Source organism: Gouania willdenowi, chromosome 14 (assembly GCF_900634775.1).
Source record: "Gouania willdenowi chromosome 14, fGouWil2.1, whole genome shotgun sequence".
Taxonomy (NCBI): Eukaryota; Metazoa; Chordata; class Actinopteri; order Blenniiformes; family Gobiesocidae; genus Gouania; species Gouania willdenowi.
The window spans coordinates 17,169,269-17,191,835 of record NC_041057.1 but is presented as its reverse complement, the minus strand read 5'-3'; the positions used below and the strand labels follow the sequence as shown (position 1 = coordinate 17,191,835).

The window sequence follows — 22,567 nt, the reverse complement described above, 5'->3', positions numbered from 1 at the left end:
ATCATAGTCTGAGTACATTATGTTCTTAGAAGACGATTAACAATTGTAACTTATTATTATAAATGACCTTCTGTCTGTTTTCTTTCTGTTACAGGGCTTTGATTTGTAGAGGTTTGTGCTGAATAAGTGCTGAAAGCGGCGATCAGAGCGCACGTGTAAACTCTTTCTTCACACTGACGTTTTAAAGCGTGCACTGTGTTCTCTCTAATGTCCTCAAGGATTTGCTTAACGAATCCCCCTGGGACGCTCCCATCTGCACACGGACACTTTTTGATCACATGTAGCTGCGGCGCCTCGCCTGCACATTCTCCAGGCTTTACTTTGTTTTACACCCAGCTCACACTCCATCACCACTTAACATGATCACTAGTTGATCATCAACACCATTGGAGTCACTCATCGTCATACAGTGCATCAACACACAGTGTGTCTCAGTGTGAGCCCAGTGGTACTTTCAAGTAGTCAATACTCAACAGCAGGGGTGTGGCAGCAGTCTCAGCCTCTGCTCACTGATTTTGTGCCATGTTGTTTGTTTTTATTTGGTCTTTTTTTCCAACTTTACTAAATCATTTTATGGTCTTTATAGTTTTGTATTTGTATGTAATTTGCCATTATTTTCTTTGAAAATTTTGTGTTGCAGTTTTGCTTGTCATTTTGTCTGTTTTTGCTGTGTTTGTTATTAATCTAAATCAACAATGTTCTAAGAAAAATGTGTTTAAATTTCACAAAACAAACAGTATATTATATGATTTTTTAAAAATATTATTCAAAAATAAAAAGTAATAAAAAGTTTTCAATTATCAAGGAAGTTTGGTCATGAATTGAACTCAGGTAAAATTAATTAATTATGCACCTGGAAAAAACAGATTTAGGAAAAAGAATAAATCAAATACAATCAACTCAAATACATACATGATACTAAATACTATAAAATACACAAATTTTACTTTAATTATGAAAAAATACACATAAGGAGTAGTCATTTCAAAATAAAAACGAGAAATGTTAAATAACCACCAAAGTCTGGGAACTAATAAACTGTACACAGGAAACTCAATTTTGAAAAAACCCACTAGCATCTCATAGCAAAATGTTGCTTCAAAACAATTCAAGCTATGATTAAAAGAAAACCTAATAAAGTATTCAACATTAAATGAAATGACAGATTTTGTTAAAATGTTTAAACTGAAATTAGAGAACTCTCTTTACAATTTGTGTCCACAAACCAGCAGCATCATGCCCAGTTATTGGTTGTTTAATGGTTGAATGCTTCCTCAGCGGGCCTGACACACATTAAATATTAACACTACACACTGAATGACTGTCCTTTAAAGGCTGAGCTCGACCCACAGTCTCATCGTATCAGCATCACATCTGTTCAGTATTCCTGTGCCGCTTAATGGACAACAAGCCTGTTACTTGAACCGAGACGCTCTGTCCCATACTGTCAGAGCCACAACTGATGGCGCCGCGGGAAGCAGATCCCATGCCATGACACCGGGACATATAACCCACACACAAGTAACGATACTTTCCCACATAAAAATATCCTCTAACTATTCTTTTCTAGAATGGCAGCAGGAAAAAACACAGATTGAACCTCATTGTCCCACCCCGGTTGGTTCACTTGCAGATGTAAAAGACACATTTCCACCGCTGGCACTTACACCCAAAACTAAAACATGCATCTAAAGCAGTTTTTCCTCTAAAATGTTCCTAAACTATTTAGTTCTTGGTAGTTTTCTACTATGAAAGATACTTGCCACATGGTTCATTGATGTCTGTTTATCAGTTGGAATTCCTTCTCCATGTGACCGGTTAGGGTAGCGCTGAAAATACGCCAAACTTCGTCCGCACCGACAATAACCAGGAGCGTCTGAACCTTGTCACTCCCCAGTTATTCTACTAGTTGGCATGGTCGAAACACCGATAGTTCCGAGGGTAAAGTTCCAGCGGTGGAAATGTGTCAATAACTGCCATGGAAACCAGTACAGTAGATCCTCATAAGCATATCAACTTAATTTTATTTTCTATGTTTTTACTACTTACTGGTCTACATTCCATTTTTTCCCTACTTTTTTATTATTCAGAGGTTTCTATGCATACATTCTGGTGGGGTGTGGGGGTGCTTGGGGCACTTCTCTCCCAGGAACTAAAACTATCGATGACTACATCCGTCTCCACCAGTAAGAAACTGATGTTTAATTAACACAGATAATGGAAGAACTCCTACTAACTGCTAACTTAGTCACCCTTTGTCTTGGAAAGTGAATTATTGATTATATTTTGAGTCAAATCTGTGCCAGAAATGCTAGTTATTGCTTTTGATGTTGCCGTCACGCAGAAACAAAAGCAACAATGTTCAAAAGAGATAAAAAAAAAAGTGAAGGGTTCAGAGTCACTGCGAGGTTAAGGATGAAAAAAAGGGGAACAGAGAATAAAGAAGAGAGTGAGATGAGGAGGGACAAACACACTGATGTCACATCAGTCCTGCTTGGATTAGGGAAAAAAAGACATTTTCATAATAATAGAAGCTCCAAGTGCTCCAGTTAGATTCCTCATTCCTTGGTGTTATGCTCATGCTTGGGCGATTTAAACTCTCTGTGACAATGTCTGGACATGAAACGCCACATAAAAGAAACAACGCTGTGAAAAGCTCTGTGATTGTGACAAGTCTGCTGAGAAATTTGGGATCTTCAGGGAAACAACAGGATAACTACATGAGGGTAGAAGTCCCTTTCAGTCAAGCCTTTCAAAAAACCTTCATGATGGAGAACCTGCAATTCAAACCCCCCGCTGGCAGTCGGCCCATCTTAAAAAATACACAATTTTATCTCACAACTTTCTGGTCCGTTAACAGTGACTTCCTGCAGAGCAGTTGGTAATACTGGATGAGTGTCTCAGCATGCTATTCAAATGTTTTAAGGACAGAAAGTCATACAAGCAATTAGACTATTTGCTACAAGTTGCTAACAGGTCATTTACATTCAGTAGCCACTAAACGACAATGAGCTTACTTGCCAAACTATATGGTTTACCTGCATTTGTTCCAGATTTTTACTGTTTCAATTATTAGTTACTGGTTTATTACTACAGGTTATCCTACATTTGAAGTGATTTTATCTGTAAAAAATACAAAATATTTCCCAAAATAGAGATACCCGGGCATTATAGGAATCGAAAATTATGTTTTATAGTTGCTGAGGTATGCTGATTCTCTGAATACATAAAGAATAGTAAAGAACTACAAACAATACATGCTACTGACTAAATTCTACTGACTTGATTTGTTGTTGACCATCTTTATTGATGACTATAACTGACTAAACTGATTGCGACACAAACTGGGCTTAAAGACATTGTCCGAGGCTTGAAAACGTAATGTATTAGTATGATCATCAGACCACAGTCTGAGAGACTTATGATTTACGCCACTATCTCTTAACAACAGCCCAGAAAGATAGACAACATCTATTCGTCCCAGTGCACTATGGAGGAATCAAGAATAAAGCCTTAGGGCTGCAAAGGTCTTTAAGTGTTTTCATTGGGAGTAAAAAGAATATAGTGAAAAGGTGTCCATCCTAGTTTGGAATCTCCAAGCTAGGATAGACATTTTTTTTTATATTCTTTATAAAGATGGGCAAGGAGAACATAAGTGTCAGATTGGTTTTTTATTCTAGTTCTCAAAAAAGGCCGGCAAGTGTAGAGATTTGCCCAGGAGGGCGAGACATCAAAAGGATAGGAAACAAGAGACGGCTAGAGACTAAACACTCCTTTAAATTCTATTTGATGACATGAGCTGCCATTTCAGTGTTGCAATGTTTCCATAAGTCTTAGTGGGAAGAATTAAATATTTGCTTCCTGCTCATTGCTGTTAAATAGTTGGCTTGAACAGTTCATAGCAAGTTCAGAATGTGTTTGAATTGCCATAAAAAAACGTTTTTTCCCTACCAAACTGAAATTGAAAATGGCAAAATCTAGATGTTTAGTCACTTAACTGTAGATATCTTCAATTTCCAAAACATAAAAACTCTATCTTCACAGCTTATCCTAATGGTGCAGTGGACTGAGTTTAGCCATGTCAAGTAATGCTTGAGTTGTGGGTTCCTGTCCCGGTGGGTCAAGTAGGGCCTCTAATTTTCTGTGATTGCGGAATATGGATGGAACATTATGAACTCACTTATTGAAATGGCAATGGAAAATTTTAGTTTATAATACTTTTTTTTAAACCATTATTATCTTTTTTAAACAACATGAAGCAGAAATACCTTCACATGCACGTATTGGGACAACACCACACATATACAAGCAGATTTTCCTTGTAAACAGGTGGGTAAAGAGATGGAAATGTCAAATCACGTGCAAGATCTCTCTACAGACTGCACATACTGAAATGTAAATAGCTATATGACACAGACTAAACCCTCACCGGAATGTTTAGCTCATTGAGTCCCCCCTGCTGCTCCTGCAGCCTTTGGCAGATTGCCAGAATGCACAGCGACCGAGCAAAAAGAACCAATCAAAGCCAGGATTGTGTTTGATGAACTGTCTGAGAGCTGTTGCTCACAGGCCCCGCCCCTTTCCCGGAGCTAGAGCGCCGTCTTTTTTTACAGCGTAAGGTCTGGAGGAGTAGAAGATGGAATTGGTGACTTTTCTGCTTGAAAGGTATTTACTGCTGCTTGATTTACATTATGTTTGATTTGTAATTGTTACACTAGAACTCTGTGGTGCATATGTTCATGTGATTGCAGCAGCCTCCGTGTGGCTGCTGCAAGTGACACTGTGTTGTTGCTGCTGCGGTTTGTGCACAGAGAGAGAAGGGTTGCAGTAATATGCTTTTAACAGAGCATGTTCTATTACTGTGATGTTGCTGTCGGACTAGCTTGTTAGCTCTTCTGAGGGAGGGACTTTGAAAAGTTTGGAGACAGGGCAAGAAAGCAGCGGTGAGGGAGGGGAGAGAGGGATCTGAGAGTTGCGGATTTCACCTTTAACTCAACCATATTACGCAGGTTTGTTATAATTTCGGGAAGCGTAATAGGCGCCCGGGGAGCAGTTGGATTGGGTTGAACATCCCACAGCGATGGCACGGGTGAGATTTGAACCGGTGACCCTCCGATTACAAGGCTGCTTCTTTTTTTGTTGGTGCATTGTTTGGATTGTCACTCCCTCCTGCTCCTGCTTGTTTTCTGCTTAGCCTTTGCATCAGTTGATTGATTTTGACTTATTTTCACTGCTGGTTTGTGTTTCATTTGATCAGTTTTTTGTTTTAGTTTTGCTTATTAAAGCTATGAAACACTGAGGTCCCTGCGGGTTCAACACTCAGTTTTCCAAGATATAAGTAATGTAAGCTCTGCTTATTACAAATAAACAGATAAATATTTAGTCAAAGCAAGACCATGAGGTTTCTATTTTCTATTCCAGCTGATAACTGATGTTTGGCTTCTGGAGGGTTAACCCAGTGTCTTTGCTGAATGCTTCACTTGCTGGCAGATCCTCGCACACAGACACAGCCTCAAAGACAATCCAGGCAAAAAGCAGAAAGCAATACAAACAAGGTCAGAGTGTGCAGGACCTCATTGGGGTTTGTCGAGCAACGTGTCTACATGGCTGTTTTATTTTCCATTGAAACCACAATACTTTAAGAATGCTCAGTGAGCAGACTGTCTATCTTACAACCTTTGACACATGGAAGCACAGCACGACAGCGATCTGAACAAGCACCGGTCTGAAGAACACACACACACAAGTCAACACAACATCTGCTGCACAATAATGTTCTATCAGAGTAAAGATTTTAGATTTGAGGTCACACTAATGGATTCAGACAGTTTTCACCTGGTCTTTAGGCTTGTGTGCCGGGACAGCTGTGCTGCCAAAAGCTTCGACTCCTAGTAGGGTCACCCATGTCAGAGAGGTCAAAGGGTCAAGGACAGATTAAGACTGATTAGATACAGTGGTTAATTAACCCTGTGATGGAAACTGCAACAAAGGAAATTGATCTGGGTGTGTCAGGTTTCCAGCATCATGGGAAGAGTTCTGTTTGAAAAGTCCAAAACCAAGTGCCCGTCAGCCTAACGGTCAGTAAGTAAGAGCTACTTACTAAGCTAAGACCAACATGTGGGAGTGGTCACTGGTATGGAGTTTCTTCACAGTCTCAAAGGAAGATTGCCTGCTACACAAAATGCAAAGATTCGTCTTCAAGTTTCCTTATCCTTCTCCTGGGAAGACAACGAATATAAAACCGCCACTGACTGTCAAGAGTAGCCTTGAAAGATGTGAAGACATTTTTCAGTTTTAGAAATTCAAGTCACTGAATGGAGATCCTTTAGTTTGTTACTGCAGACAAAGATTGTTTATTATTTGTGAATTTGAGTAAATGGCGACCGTGGACGTCAGACTCTGTGATGGACTGTTGAGCATAAAAGTCTTAGGTGTACTCCAACCCGAGCAGGACAGATGATGAATAGATGGATGGATTTAATTTCCTTTGTCTGACAAGCTCTCTGTGCGTTTCCTACCGACGAGGCGTGTGATTGAAACAAGGAGGCGAGCACTCATTCCTCACCGCTGCCTTCTCTACTCCAAAATGAGCTCTCCAACTCATCAGAATCCTGACGGCTGTGTTTATCGTCGTCACCGTGGAAATACATTTGCATCGTCATCTTTGTCAGGGAAGACAATTATTCCCCGAGCGCGCTGTTAGCAGCCCCGTCCAAGAGGTAAAGAAAACAGATCAAAGCTGAGCACACAATGTCACCAATGGCTCTAACTGAGAAGATGAACGATAAGTGCTCGAGTGGAACATGGTGCGCTTTTGACAGACCTCCACGCTGCCGTTTCATGTTCTTTGCATTTAATGAGCAGAAAGAACGCTCATTGCCAGGGTTTGAAGCCTTTTTGGAGTTAATTCATCAGCTGGGTCAAATACATTTTATCAAACCACTTGCTTGAGAAATGTAAACAAGCTGAGTGGACTAATGAAAGGCAAAGGCAACCTACAAGGCATCTGTGCTGGAGCTACAGAAACAACTGATTACTAATATGTCAGTGTCTTTAAGGAACCAAATCTTTTGATTCATGAAGATTTGGTTACACTGAAAACAAGTCCAGACAAGTATCATTTCGTGAAACATTTCAAATATATTAACACCAGCCTCCATGGCTGGCTTCTTCCCAGTTTATCCATCTACTCATGACGTCTTTCCAACTATTAACTTAATGTAGCTGTCTATCCGTCTGGGAAAAAAACACGGAAGTACTGAGTACTGTTTAAATCAAAATTTTTAACAAAAGTACTGTGCTATGCAACTGTCAAAATTTAATCAGTTGGTTAAAAAGTTTGTTATTGCAACTTTTTTGCATATAGTTTTAGCCTTCTCCTTTCCAATGCTCTTTTGTCAAAAGATGGCTGCAGATATCAAAATAGGCTGTAATGGGGTGAAAACGTCTTGTCTCCTGAACTTTCCAAAACACACCATTTAAACTCACCACTTTTAGCTGAGAGGGATAGCGCCTCATTATTTCGCCCAAAAAATTGTTGGTTGCAGATCAACGTTTCATTTGAGAACATCCGAAAAACGAAATATGGATGTGGTTAAACAGGCTACATATTGTGCTTCCATATGTATACTTTTGGGTTATTTTATTATCGCTACCGAAAACTTAAGGTATGTAATACACTTACTTTTTGATGAAGAGAACATTTAACGACCAAAACACTGCAGAACCTAGCATACCTTTAAATAAGATCCCTTACAACAAGGGTCAATGTTTACTCTCAATAAATAGCTTTTAAACAATAACTAAAAAAGTTGCATCTCAGGTGAAAAAGCACATTTTTAAAGGATAAAAGCATGTATTTTTTTGTACTAATCATAATTATTGATAAAGTAGCAAGCATATATGTTTACATAAGGTAATGTAACTAAGTTCTGAAATACAAATCTTACTGTTATATCAGTTGCTTTTAAAAAAAATAAAAAATACTATATTTTCCTACAAGCCAACTGTCCATTAGCTCTCCTGTAACGGCCCGGGTAGAAACCAAAGCCTACATTTTTTTTGTTGGCGTTAGAGCATGATCAGACATGAACAAACTCAATCTGGTGATTTGGATACGTCATACTGGTTACTGTATTATCATCAGAAGTCTCATGTCGGCGTTCACCAGGATCTCAACTCGGTAAAAAGTCAATATGCATTCACTTTAAAACAAAAAGGTTTCCGTTCTATGTGATTCGTAATGTGCATTTTTACTGAGTAGATGGCGTTGCTGGCGTATATTTTAGATGAAACACTAGCGAAACGCAACCCTAAAAATATAGTATAAAAGTGACTATTTTTAATAGTACAGTCAGAACCATGCTGCATAAATAAAACCCCTTTAAAATAAAGCATAACCAACCAAAAACTGGCCTATGATCCTTTTTGGGTCCCAAACCACAGGTTGAAAACCTCTGACTTACAATGAATGATCCATGTAGCCTACATGAAGTTGTGATACTTTCTCAGACAATGTGAATCTTGAAGTCCGAAGATGTCCCAAGAGCACAAGCATAAGCCTAACTAAAAAGCAGCATTGGACATTTTAAAAGATCCTTCTGAAGCTTTCTTAGATCCTTACATAACCAAAGAAATCACAACATCTCACACTTTAAAACACAAGTTGGTCTCAACGCCTCATCTTCAAAAGCCTTTGCTCTTCAGACTGTGAGGAAGTTCAGCCACTTATTTTGAAAACGTCGTTTCAGCACTTTGATTTTCTTTCTTCGGGTCTGGTGATGTCAAAGACTTTTGAAAAGATACTCAAGCAGAAGGAACAATATGGAGAGTCTTTTCAATCCATAATCCTTTTCAACACCGATAAACTGCATGAGTGAGCGAACGAATCGCAAGACTTTTCTTAAACACAAAGCGGCTCAGATAAGATTAGCCAGTGCAGCTATGAATGGAAGATAAATGTAATTCCTTACGTCTCAGGAGAACCGGCTCCTGCAGAGTCCTAGTAGACTGATCTATGGGCGGAGCACTGACGGCAACATCAGATCAAAACATGGCGCGCATGACTTTGCAGTGCGTGGCCGATAACTTCTGCACAATAAGGTAGATGCATGCAGGCCTTTTGTGGTGTTGTGATGAGTCACGCAAGTCAAATATTTATAACAAACTGGAAAGCCTGTGTGCAAAAGTAGATGTAGCCAGTTTTCAAAGTTAAATAACTGGAAGCTACAATTCAATTGTAGCTTCCAGTTATGTATCATAAGGTCTACAAATTTTAAAATAAAATACTCCAGTGTTCAAATCTAATCGTTTTTCCATCCATTTCCCCACTGTCTTGCCCATTTCCAGGGTCTGGAAATGGGTGCCTCTGTCCAACTTTCTTCAGGTGCTACGTGGGCCTACACCCGGGACAGGGCGGCAGTAGGGTTAGTAAGGCAGTGGATCGTATTTCACATAATGAATCACAATAATCTTTTGAACATGAACTTCAAATACTATGTTGTTGGGGTTCTTAGAACCAATTGAGATGGGTGACAAATAGCATAATACTGGACATTTAAATGAAATTGGTAAGCTGATAGACAATGTTGTAAAAGGGGGAACGAGTTCGTTTGGCTAATTCTACAGCACCACCTACTGGTGACTTTGGGCCCTCCAAACTTGGCATAAGTTTGCGCTCTCATTGCTCTTGTTTATGTTTTGGTGTAGTTAGATAAAAACTTTGGATCTCTGTTGAAATCAAAGCCACAATCTTCTAAAAGCAGCATCTCTACCCAAATTAGTCCTTCTCCCTGATCAGATCCTGTCTGAACTTGAAGACTTTGTGGCTTTTCATGAAGCTGGCAATGGGTGAGGAACAACAAATGTGGGACACCTGCAGGGCAGCGACCAGCCGAGCGTCAGATGAGAGCTTTTTAGCAAAGCAGAGCCTCGTGACTTCATAGGGAAAATAGAGGCAAACAAGGCGAGGGATGTGTATTTTGCAAATAAACTGTTTACAGACGAAAAACGCAGAGGGATTAAAAAGCTTTCATACCCAACCATGACAAGCCGAGTGATGGCTTCTCTTTATTACTCCATGCACGGCGGGGAGCTGGAGTCATTCGCCAAGAGATGAGTCCTTTTTATGATGCTGTAGCACAAAAACTATTTACTCTAGAAGTTGGCACACTCACTTAAAGCAGAGGACAAAGGAAAACACTAACAAATACAAGCAAACACATTCTGCTTCTGATACTCCTGCAGTCTGTCATTCCTGTAAAGAGCTCTTCTTTACTCATCATGTCAATGTTGGCAAAACTAACAAATCAGAGTCAGTAGTTACGCTGTTGTCTTCTGAAGCACAATCACATGGGTGGTTTGTCAAGCTACGAGGATCTCTTGTAAAACTTCCTTAGACACGGAGAAGGGGAATTTGAAACAGAGAAAGAACATAAATATGCAACGAGTGCACTTAGCGCTGGCTTTCCCTCACAGATGTGAAGATGATTCGTTCGAAGCTTTAATTTGTAAAGCCGCATCCACAGACATACGCACACTATCACAATCAGCTCATGCATTCACAACCTCTGAGTACCTGATAATCAAAGACAACCTACAAACACAAACAGTGCTCTCCGTGATGCTACAGAGAGACGACAGCATGAGTCAGTAAGACGTTTGCCTCCACTCTGTAATATTCAGAGCTAATTAAAATCCCCTGAGAGAGCATCTCTCACAGCCAATTAAAGAGAGGCTGTAATTTATGCTTTTCGGCCTCTGAAAAATGTGATTAAAACAATTGTTGATATGCTTTTAATATGTTATTGGTGGTTCCTCCCCAGGTTGTCCCTCTTTATTGTTCTGTGACTTTATGGATCTGAGTCACTCACTACATTTATCCGGTGTCACGGTCTGAGTTTAACTCGTACTAAGATCAATTATGAGCATGCGCACTATTGAAAATTAATTTTTGCAAGTTACGCTTTGAGTTTTACTACTTTCGCCGTGCTGAGATTGAAAATAAAATTTCGAAGCAATCTGTTTGTATAAAAAATCTGTTTTATGATTTATTCTATGCCATTTTTTATAATTACACGTATTACGTCTGGATAAAAATAAAGCACATATTGGAATATACTTTTTAAGAATTTATTCTTCATTTCACTAATTTCCCATGGCAAGCTCAGTATGGCATTCTGAGTGACATCTCAGTCAACAACTTGAGTAAGTAATAGTGTCGCATGCAGAAATCTCAATAGGAATAGTTTATTCTCCAAAAAAACATTATACTATACATTGCAATAAATAACAGTTAACCCAACTTTACAATAAGCTGTTGTATTCATATAAATCTGATCATGACAATCATATTTTCAATCGATGATCAACTGATGTGATGTTTTAAGCATTTTTTTTTTTTTTTTTGGGGGGCATTGTGAAGAGGAAGATGTGAGATGACCCAACAGTGCAGAAGAGCTGAAGACCACTATCAGAGCAACATAGGCTCTCATAACACCTGAGCAGTGCCACAGACTGATGGACTCCATGCCACGCCGCATTGCTGCAGTAATTCAGGCAAAAGGAGCCTCATCTCAGTATTGAGTGCTCATACTTTTCATGTTCATACTTTTAAGTTGGTCAACATTTCTAGAATTTTTTTTTTTGCATCGGTCTTAAGTAATATTCTAATTTTCTGAGATACTGAATTTGGGATTTTCATTAGTTGTCAGTTATAATCATCAAAATTAAAATAAATAAACATTTGAAATATATCAGTCTGTGTGTAATGAATTAATATAATATACAAGTTTCACTTTTTGAATGGAATTACTGAAATAAATCAACTTTTTCATGACATTCTAATTATATGACCTGCACCTGTATATTTTGTAGCCAGATCATCACCAAAATTTCATCCAAATCCATTCATAACTTAACAAGTTATCTTGCTAACGGACAGACAATAGAGTTGAATCTTTGTAGATTCAAATATTCCTCTTAGCATCTTGTTCACTTGGATGATGTGCTACGCTTATGGAAGTTATTAAGAGTTTGTAGCGCTAAGTAGATGCTAATTAATTAGAGCAGCTTTCATTTGTATGCCAAAAAAATGAGTTATGGTTTAACCCAACTGTCATTCATAGTCAAAGCATCACCTATGGGTAAAAGGAAATCATAGGCATTATATTTGCACAGAACATTGCAGGAGAGTTTGTGATATAATCCTTATAAATGGTCAGATACGTCTTACTTTAAAATTTATGCCACACGCCGACATGCAACACACCTCAACGTGCACCACTTCCTGTCATGCATGTAATTGCGATGGCCCATTCATTGTTAATTAATATTGTTTTTCTAAAGATAAACATCTTCACTGAAATTTAGTTTTGCATTAGAAACATGACAAAGTGTTAAGCTTGGTTTGCTCCTACAGTGTTTATGACTAGGAAAAAATAAAATGTATGCAACTTCATTAATAATTTCTCATAATAATCTAAAAAAGACTAATGCAAATACTATCATGGTTGCTTATGAGTCAGAGTCATATTAAGGACACATCTGATGGCATGAGGAGTTTATTTTACAGCAGCACCCAAAATAAACATCACAGTGAGCTGTTAAAACAACAGTGTTTTCAGCAATGCTGCAGTAGCTTATCACAGCTCAGTAAATCCACACACATTTAGCAAGTTATTCGTCAGCCTCTCTGTGGAGAGTCAGGGGCCGATCGCCACAGCGGCCAAATAATTTCTCACATTGACACGCTCCGCCTTTCTCTCCCACATAAACAGTAAAAAGCAGGAGCTTTGCTCCAACACCGGCAGGGAAATGGAGCACAAGCAACGAAAGAGCCATATTTTGGAAAGTCATTTGATGAATGAGGCCAAGACAGAGCAAAGGGAACGAAACTGCCTTTTCAAGAGTACGCAGGTTCAAAGTCTTTCCCTCTCACTCATATTTAGTACTTTAAGACTGAGCTATAAAGACACATTTGAAGTTCTAAAGATAGTCCAGCACAATAGCCAAACACCAAAGTTCCCACTCAGCCAGTGCCGCTACGTGCTATGCTAACCAAAACATAACAAGACATGAAATACAAGTTTTGTTGGACAAATACGGATTTGAAAAAAATCAGAATCCAGCCTTTCTATTTGACCCTGTGCCGCTATTTGTGAAGCTAACCAAAAAACATGGGACTAGTCGCCGGTATGGAGCTCCACAGTTTTCAAGGTAGTTGCCTCATTTACCAACTGTACAGTAAAATTTCCCAGAAGAGCAACAACATGAAGTTTCCTTAATCCTCATAATGAGAAAAGGCTGCTGCAAGACTGTTAGAAATAAACCCTCTAAGATGGGGAGGAGACATTTATCTTTCCAGTTAAATAGCTGGATGTCAACTATGCCTCTATTCTTTATACGTCCGTAACAAAGTAGAGGAACTAACTTTTAAAAGAAGGTACTTGGCAATAAATAATATTTTTACCATTGCGTTTTGTGCAAAATGTTCTCGTCTTCTGTTTCCTAAAGCCTTATTAGAACTATACTCCAAAACATATCAAAGCGGTTTTAAAACACGCTGGTAGGAAAATTGGATAAGTTAAAGAAAATGGATCACTAGAACAAAACCTGCCATTGGTGAAGTGATTTAAAACCAAAAGCAATACGATTCAATCTAAATGCATATAACATTTCATAGAAGAAGAAATAGAGGGTTAAAGAAAGACTTGCTTTAATCCAACAATTTTTTTACGGCTTAGGTTCAATCACAGGAGTCAGGTGTGAAGAGAGCCGTGCTCAGAGAAAAAAGAGGATTTTCAGCTCCTCTGAAGGGTAGAAGTGGAGTGTTTTCTACTGGAGTGAGGAGTTCATCCAATGATTGATGAGGCAGGAAGAGCAGAGCGGACAGTTGGCAGTTAGACCAATGAGATGGATCCTAACCTGGAGCTGTGCATCAGAGCTGAGGGTGTATTTGTTACCTCTGCCAAGGAGGTAATGTTTTCATGGCCGTTTGTCAGACCCTCAGTGTGAATGTATGTTAGCAGGATATCTCAAAAAGTCCTCAAGACATTTTAATGAAATGTGGTGAACAATCAAAATGTGGTGGCTGGATACTTCATGAAAGTTACTGAGTCAGCAGTCACCAACAGTTAATAGGAGGCTATATTTATATATGAAGGGTAATTATTGTAATCGTTATCTTAATTCTTTAACTATATTACCGACATCTGTGACAGATGACTAAAACCATAGTAACTCAATATTTAATCTATGCCATCATCAAATCTATATTCAAAGACATTTTGTTACGTTAACACCAAACACAAGAAAAGAAAAATAATTCTCTATCCATTACAGCAACGTACAAAAAGACAAAGTACACAAAAAACATAAATATATATAGTTACTCAAAAAAAAAACCTTAAGTACAGAGAAATAGACAAAACAACAACAAACATGGACAAAATGATGCAGAACAACAACAAAAACACAAAACAAGAGAACGTAAACCTTCGCCAAGCCCCAAATATCCTCTGTTGGATATTTGCAGTTATCTGAATCAGTAATCCTGATCATTCACACTAAAGGCAAAAAGTCTACAGCATGAGGGGCTGTAGAACCAGCTCAAAGAGCTTAACATAGGGATTCATTATTTTTAACTGATCCAGAATCAGTATATTGATCAAGATCCCTTCCGAGATTTAATGTAACGTGCCATTGCATTAGGTCTTTTTTGGTTACAATGTTTTTTACTTTTGAGGTAACCTGCTAATAAATAAATGTCAGTAAAAACATTACCTCCTTGATGGAAGTAAGACAAATACACAGAGACAAGAAATTAGTAAAAAAAACACAAGACTACGAAAAAAACAAAAATATACAAAACGGCAAAAATACACAAAAAGACTATACACAAAACTACACAAAATGACTTATAACGCACAAAAGAAGAAAATCAATAAAACAGGCAGCAAAAAACAAACCAAACAAGAGAAAAATATACTTAAAGCTGGGGTATGTAGAATTGTGAACGAAACTCTTGCGTGTACGCGCACACTGTGGAATTATTAGCGACTTCTCCATAGAGACTAGTAACAAATGTAGGAACTTTATCTTGTGTTATTGGCAGTGTTGGGAATTTGTGTTACCATTAAAAAAAAAAAAAAAAAGTTGCTCTATGTCAAATAATTCACATTTTTTAGATGCGTGTGTCGTTTTGAGGCGCTTCATTAATTTTGAGTTGTTTACAACGGATGTCGACAAAGTCTTCACTCCTGGATATAAAGAACACTTCACATACACGTTCTTCCCTTTGACCACAATTAATTTAAAGTAGTGTTTGTATCGTCACCTTAAAAATGTCAACTTTTCATCAGACTGCTCCACGCTCACCAACTCTGGTGCTTCATCCAATCTGTAGTGTGTGTGTGTGTGCGTGTGTGCCGCGTGTGCTGGCACGTCGCCTTAGCCAATCATAATCCTCTTGCTGGCACATGTGTAAAAACACTGGCTCTGATTGGCTACCATGAAACATGACGCCGCCGAAGCCAATCATAATCGCTCACCTTGTTTTTAACCCACCTCCTCACTACAGCTGAGTCAAAAGCCGGGGATGCTTTCGGATAACTTTTTATTTAATCAATGCATGTAATGCACCGCATTTAACGTTCAGTAACGATAACGGCGTAAAAAGTAATTAGTTAGATTACCCCGTTACTGAAAAACAAACACCGTTACATAACGCTGTTATTTGAAACACCGTTATTCCAAACACTGGTTATTGGAGAGTTTTGTGATGTTTTAAAGACATGAAAGCAAGTATCACTCGCTGCTGTGACAGTAAGAGGCTCACAGTCACAGCTGCTCCTCAAACACAAGCAGCTGAGGAGCAGCTGAGGAACAGCTGATCAGAGCAGACACTCCGTCCACACTACAGATGAATTGGGTCTATTCTTTCCACCTTACATCATTTTTAATAAACTATCTATTCCATCTGTTGTTCTCACTCTCTCTCTCTGACTCGGGGCAGACTGCGCTAACTGAAAGCGGATCGCTCGCAGTTCTCTGCACACAGCGTTCATCTTGAACACGTTTGTGCCTTTATTTTGTTGCTTCTCCACCTCGATCTTCCATTTACCTCTTGCTTTGCCATGTAACCGCTATGCCAAAAGCTGCATTAGAAACTTCAGCAGGAATATAATGCCATGGGACTGTGACTGTCCCTACTCTCAGATCCAGAACGCGCATCGACTTTTGACGAGCAGCTTTAGCAGCCAATGGTAATGCTTAAAACAGCTCATGGGATCGCACTGTTGGTAGAAAGATCTCTGATTGGCTAAAGTCCAGCATTACACTCCTGTATTTCTAAAGCTCATTTACAGATCCAGGAGAAGGAGAAGAGGTTCACTGTCCACTCAGAACACTTTGGATTACAATATAAGATGATTATGGATTTTTGACCAAATAAAACCAAAAAAAAAAAAAACTTACATACCCCAGCTTTAACAATGAAAACACAAAGCCTTTGTTATTTCTTGAATAAATGCTCAGATTGGTCATTCTCCTAAATGCATAGTCATAATGTGGCCCTCAGATCAGATACAATACAGCTTTGGTGGCTGTGATAACGGTTGCTTATCTCTAAACTATACTGTTTAACAACCCTCATCTGAGATGGAAACTGACAAATAATCATCTGTCACCCCATCTTCCAGGCCATCCTCTCATAACCAGGCTAAATGAAATACAAAACATCGAACAAATTAACTTATCAATATGGAGTTCCTGCTCAGAGCCCGAGGGTATGCATTTATTCATTTAATGTGACAAAGTGGAGCGCTGTGATATATCGATGTGAGCAAATCAAAGAGTGGCTGGAATATGAAAGGTGTAACAACGCAGGACTGATACCTGCTGGGAGAAGAGATGATCCTCTCACCTTTAGTGTCAGTATGTGAGAGGGAGAGGAAGGAAGAACATGGACTGGAGTATTCTAGCTCGTTTGGATAAAAGCGAGTGTCAGAGGGAAGACGAGGGGTGTCAGAAAGAAGATTTAAAAGTAAGCTTTAGGGCGGAGATTAAAGCGTGAGTGGAGCAGAGGTCCAGTTATGGAGGATAAGTACCTGCCCAGTCTGATCAGGGCTACAATGGCAGGTCTCTTTCTCTCACCATCACATACCCCCTATTGAGAAACAACGCTGTAGATAACACAGGCTGTAAGTGCCTACATATGCTTTCCATTTTCAATTGTCATGTTGTGTTTGCTGCTATGATCAAATCTTTAGGTTGACAATCTTATTGTTTGGTGTTTAAAAGTGAACCTTAAATGTAATATTGCTGGAGAGCCTGTGTGGTAAAGTGCCATAATCAACAGAAATACTCCTGGATCCCGACAACAGGGGTTGTTACAAGACATTTAGCAAAGAAATAGAGTCTCACTACAAAGCAAAGCCAATAAAAACCTAGAAAATGAGAAAGTGAACACTGCGGGTACACGAGGAGCTGCTACTTAGTGAATGATGGATCTCCACAGGCAGCAGACGTTCATTAAAGTGATATTAGACAACAGCGATGGACCTCCACTGTTTACTGTTGAAACAGCAGCGAGCAGGGACAGAAAGGATGTTTAGTATCAGCAGCAGTGCCGTTGGGTGAGGTTACGCCTTTTTTCCTTAAAGGTCTGTGTATTCACTCCCTCACCTCACCTTACAGACTGCCAACACAATTACTCACCTCACTTCACAAGGTCAATAACTCTGGTTAGCTCCAGTAGACAAAGGTGTGGTCTTCCTGAAAAGTACACTGGTTGACGTTTGGCTCCTGTCCTGTCTAGAGTAATTAGCATATTGTGGATTTAATGTGGAACTGCTTATTCATTCACCGTCTTTAAAAAAACAGATTTTTAATCCTGGCATGGAGACACATTTTTAGCTCATTAAAACGAGTTTTCACAGTCCAATAGGCTTTATTATTGGTTTACCTTTATACACAAAGTCACTGCCTGGCTGCAGCTGTGCTTCATTTGTATGCATCTAACACACAGAAATGCAGGTTTTTACTTTTTGTAAGATTTTTTTTTTTGCTACATCCATTTGCACTGATGTGGGTGCTTGCCCTTTGCAGGCTGCAGAATGATTGGAAACCTGCAGAGTTTCATTGTAAAGCACTATTAAAGCCTACAATGTGAATAAAAGCAAACAGAATCCTTGACTTTCTAGCGATTTAAATGCTAAACATTGAATATGTGCATATTCAATAATTGTGTGCTTTTATGTCGTCTTTGTGATAACTGTATATTGTGATTGCTGCTACTGATCATGGTGTGAAAGGAAATGTTCTTTATCTCAATGGGATTATTTTTGATAAAATGAAATTTCAATAATAATTTGATGCTTGTAATGTCACGGAGACATGTTGATCAGAGTCACTTCACACACTCAAACCCTTCAGGTTTGTTGAAGGAGAAAGAAGCCATTCGTGTCCGTCACTGTCAGTCACCAGGAGACGCCTATACAGCATGGATGTCCCTTTCTGGGCTCATCTCTCTTATATCGTCACTATAATCCCTTCAGACAAGCTAGTACACCAAAGGATCAACTAGTCTATACAATCCCTGACCTCTATCTGACTGCTGTGGCTTAGTTTGTTATTTTATTTCATAAAAGGTTATTTTTTCAAAAAAGGGGAAAAAAAGTGTTTGTGATATCATTACATTTGTTTAATAGTTTGGACTAATCATCATATGTCCACTGCTCTCTGAGCAACCCAGTCTCACTCCAAAGCGTGTCATAACTATGCTGGTTAATTGGGCAATGTGTTAGGGTGCAAAAAGGGAGGAAATTGACACATGTTTAGAGGTCACCCAAAGGGCCAAAATTTTGGCCCATACTCCAACTTAAATGGAAATTGTCCAAAAAACATTGCTCCTGTAAAATAACAAATATACCATTACTGCTAATGATTATCATTTAAAGGAGCATAGGGCAGGATTTGAGAAAAAAAATAAACATTCAAGTTTTTTTTTGTAATGCTAATGGGTGATGAGGTGCTTTAAACCAAAAAGAATGAGCCCACACATATTTCTAGTTATTGCCTTAAAAATATTGTGCGATACATTTTGTACTGCTTATGTAGAGTCGGCGCCAGGCAGTATTTAATGGGGGGGCATTAAGAAAACTTCGGGGGGTACAAAAACACTCCACTCTGAGTCGCACACAATAGTAAATGAGCATTTAACGACAACCTAATGCTATATAAACACAGCCACAAAAACGTTAGCTCGCTAACATAACACGGACATCAGCAGACTCTGCTCCTCCCAACCGCAGACATTTTAAACCGGTGTTCTGTGAGCTTTTTACATTTCTCACCTTTATGAAGGACAATCTTCGGTACTCTATAAAATTTATTTTCCTTTTCTCGGTTAGAACGATTAGAGCAGCCGTAAACTCCACAAAACATGGGCATTTTGATTATTTCAGACGGCAGATTTTCAAGCTTCACTTCCTGCTCTCCATCTGAATTTAGCGCTCTCGCTTTGTCGCGATGCAGCAATGTGAGTGACGTCACGTGAATCAACAGAGCAGGCCATAGACATATACACATTCTATTGGCTGATCCTACCAACAGCTCTAGGGTACGTTAATTACACCACAGTATATTATATCTATGGAGCAGACTCCCGTCCACTGTCAGTAAATGACAGTCAGTTGCAATAGCCAATCAAATATCTTTGATTAATAAAAAGCTCCCTCTGTAGTGGGAAGAGTGGGGCGGAGGGGAGCACAGGAAGTCAGCTGGGGGGGCGCGGCCCGCGAATGCACCCCCACGACTCCGACACTGCAGTTATGGTACCAATTTCCTCGCGCAGTTCTGCGGACGTGAAGTCAAATGACGCTTGGAAAAGCGGCCCACTACTGGAAATAAAGAATGAGAAGACGGCTTGGAAACTGAAAGAAGAAGAGAAACTAAACTACGGTTTGATTCCACAGATGCATGCAAAGGCATGTGCACAGGTCTTGCAGTAAACAGTCACATGAATGGCGAGTAAATAAATAACCGTGTCACAGTTGGAGAGTGGATCGGGCCGTATTTTCTCCTCCGAGTCCAAACAGTTAAAACCTAATTTTTTTTCTCAAATAATGACATATTTATGTTTTTTTTTAGTGGCAAGCACCGATTTTATTAATAAACAACATCAGATGCACATAAGAGACCCATAATATACATAATCCATGTATCAAAGAAAAAGATAATCCATGTTATTGTGCACAAAAAGGTGTAGTCCTTTATAACTGTCCTCTGCTCCATTCTTCTCCATATCCACCGCGTCCGTGGATCACAGCTGATGTAGCAGCCGTGGCTGCAGGAAAGAACGCTGTGCGTCACTATGTGATCGAACCCAAACGCAAGTTCTTAATATCTGTCCAAACCCGACATGTCCGGTGCAGTCGGGTCCCATCAGGCTTCAGTCGGGTATCCATCCTCTATCCACAGTATCAGATGTGCTCCGGTAATAAAACAAACAATTGATGCGAGCCCCTATGGCTGCTTGGCTGATGGCTGCAGTTACACTAACCACCATGGTGTCACTATGGAATCGGAATTCTAGATTGTGCCCTATGCTCCTTTAACATCTAAGATTATTGCATAAATATGCAATATATTATACTATGTAGTTTATAATCCTTAGTAACTGTCAGCTGACTGTTTGCAGGCAACTGCTAATTAATCAAGTCTATCATGGCCAAAAATAGGTGTGTTGAAGTTTGGTTGATTGGTAAAGAAACTGACCAGCTGTCTGCTAAGCATACTTAGCTACACTGGATGAGTGGGGTATACGACGTCAAGTCCATGATCTAGTGTTTGCTTAATATGAATGTATGCGTTACTATCAGTGGTATCAATGATACTTTCCAGTGTTTTATGTCCCTTGTTTAGACCAGCAAAAGGCCCAGATGTGGCCTTATTTAAGTGATTCCAGCAAAAATAGCCATCTGTTGATCAGTCTTCTGATGACCCATTTGATTTGCACACTAGTGTTCTTTGAGCAGATACGGTGAAAATGTGCAGGGCAGCTCAGAGGTTCCTCAAACTTTGCATGATCTTCCTGGGTTGTGCATATTCTGCAGATGTCTCCTTTAGAGCATCTGGAGCATTCCATCACACACGATGGATGGCCATGGCCATCTATCGTCTCAAGATTTTCTTGTTCCAGCAGCATTGATAATTATTGACAAAACGTTTTGAAAGGAAAAACAACACATTGAAGACATTTTAAGACATTGACTTTGGCTATAGATCATTCTGTTGTATCAAATTAGTGATTTAGTAAAACAATTGTCAAAATGTTAATTTTGGATGCAATTTCACATTGTAAAAAAATTATCCCTTTGAGTGACCTCTAAATATTCACCAATGAATTTAAAAATTGTCATGAATGTTAGTAGGCAAGCATAGAAAGAAAAATGTAAATTGTGGAGAAAAAGTTCCTTAAAGCTTGTATTTTTGGTCCACCCTAGCATTGCGTACCTGTCAGTTAAAAGCACCTGTTTTGGTTGGAGTAGTTTTTGTTCTTTTAAATGTGTGTAAAAACTTCAACACAAAGACTTGCATTAAAAGGGAAAAAAGAACTAAAACCTAAACTCACTGCTCGAGGTAGTGCTAGAGGAAAGCCGGGGCATCATTAGCATTCAGTCAGAATCCTATGGGCATTACAGATTCCTGAACTACTTTGACAGCATTGACTGATGTTTGACATGTATTAGAAACACAGAGAGACGTGCACCGCCTCAGCTCTATGCAGAGCATGAATCCAAGACTCAGTCGAACAATACTTAAGGCTTAACCACAGAATGGTGGGAGTTTCTTTTGTAAGCTCAACATATTAATTGAAATAAAGCTATAAATAAGCAGTGTTTCCATTCTGCAGCACGGCATGCCAACGATGACTCAGGTCCGCGGTACATTCTGAATCTGTTTATCATTGATCGGCCCTCACATCCAAACCTGATGGCTTTTTTACTTTCCCTTTCTAACCCAGTTTTCATCATTATTCTTTCTTTAAAACCTGATGTGGATCACAGACGGTACATTTCTGCAGCAGAACCTTTCAAATCAAACACACGTCCTTAACCACTAGGCCACAGTCCCAAAGAAACAGTATCCAAACTTAAAAGTTCCATTAAAGGTTCTATTAATGTTATCCAAAAGGCAAATCACCTTAAACAGCACCTTGTTGAATTATTTACTGCAACATAAAATTCAGTAGCACCCAATCTGGCAACCCTGGCTTGGAAAGGTTACAGGCATCATCATTCTTAGGTTTAAGAAAATATATAAAATGATCATCTGATCCATTTTGTCAAAGCTGTTCTGCCTTCCACATTTTCACATCTATGAAACAATCGGATCAGAAAATAACCAAGCATTAGTCTGAAAGGAAGTGGAAGAAACTAAGAAAATGATGACGTTACGGTAATGATTACGATTATGATATGGCTATGATCTACAGTCGTTTTTCTTACCCTGAGAATGAATTACTTTCACAACAGCATTCCTTTGACTTTGCCTCCGACTTCTCATT

General features: G+C 39.1%; 1 protein-coding gene and 1 long non-coding RNA gene across 2 annotated transcripts in view; both read right to left on the bottom strand.

Annotated features, from left to right (window-relative positions):
- The window catches only part of tmem132e (transmembrane protein 132E), a 389,634-nt gene that overhangs the window by 314,282 nt on the left and 52,785 nt on the right, over window positions 1-22,567 (bottom strand). The gene's annotated exons all lie outside the window — the stretch shown is intronic.
- Window positions 4,685-20,587, bottom strand: LOC114475713 (uncharacterized). Its single transcript, XR_003675503.1, has 3 exons — window positions 20,575-20,587; window positions 19,586-19,588; window positions 4,685-4,853 (listed from the first exon to the last, which is right to left on the bottom strand). It is a non-coding gene; the product is annotated as an uncharacterized LOC114475713 (long non-coding RNA).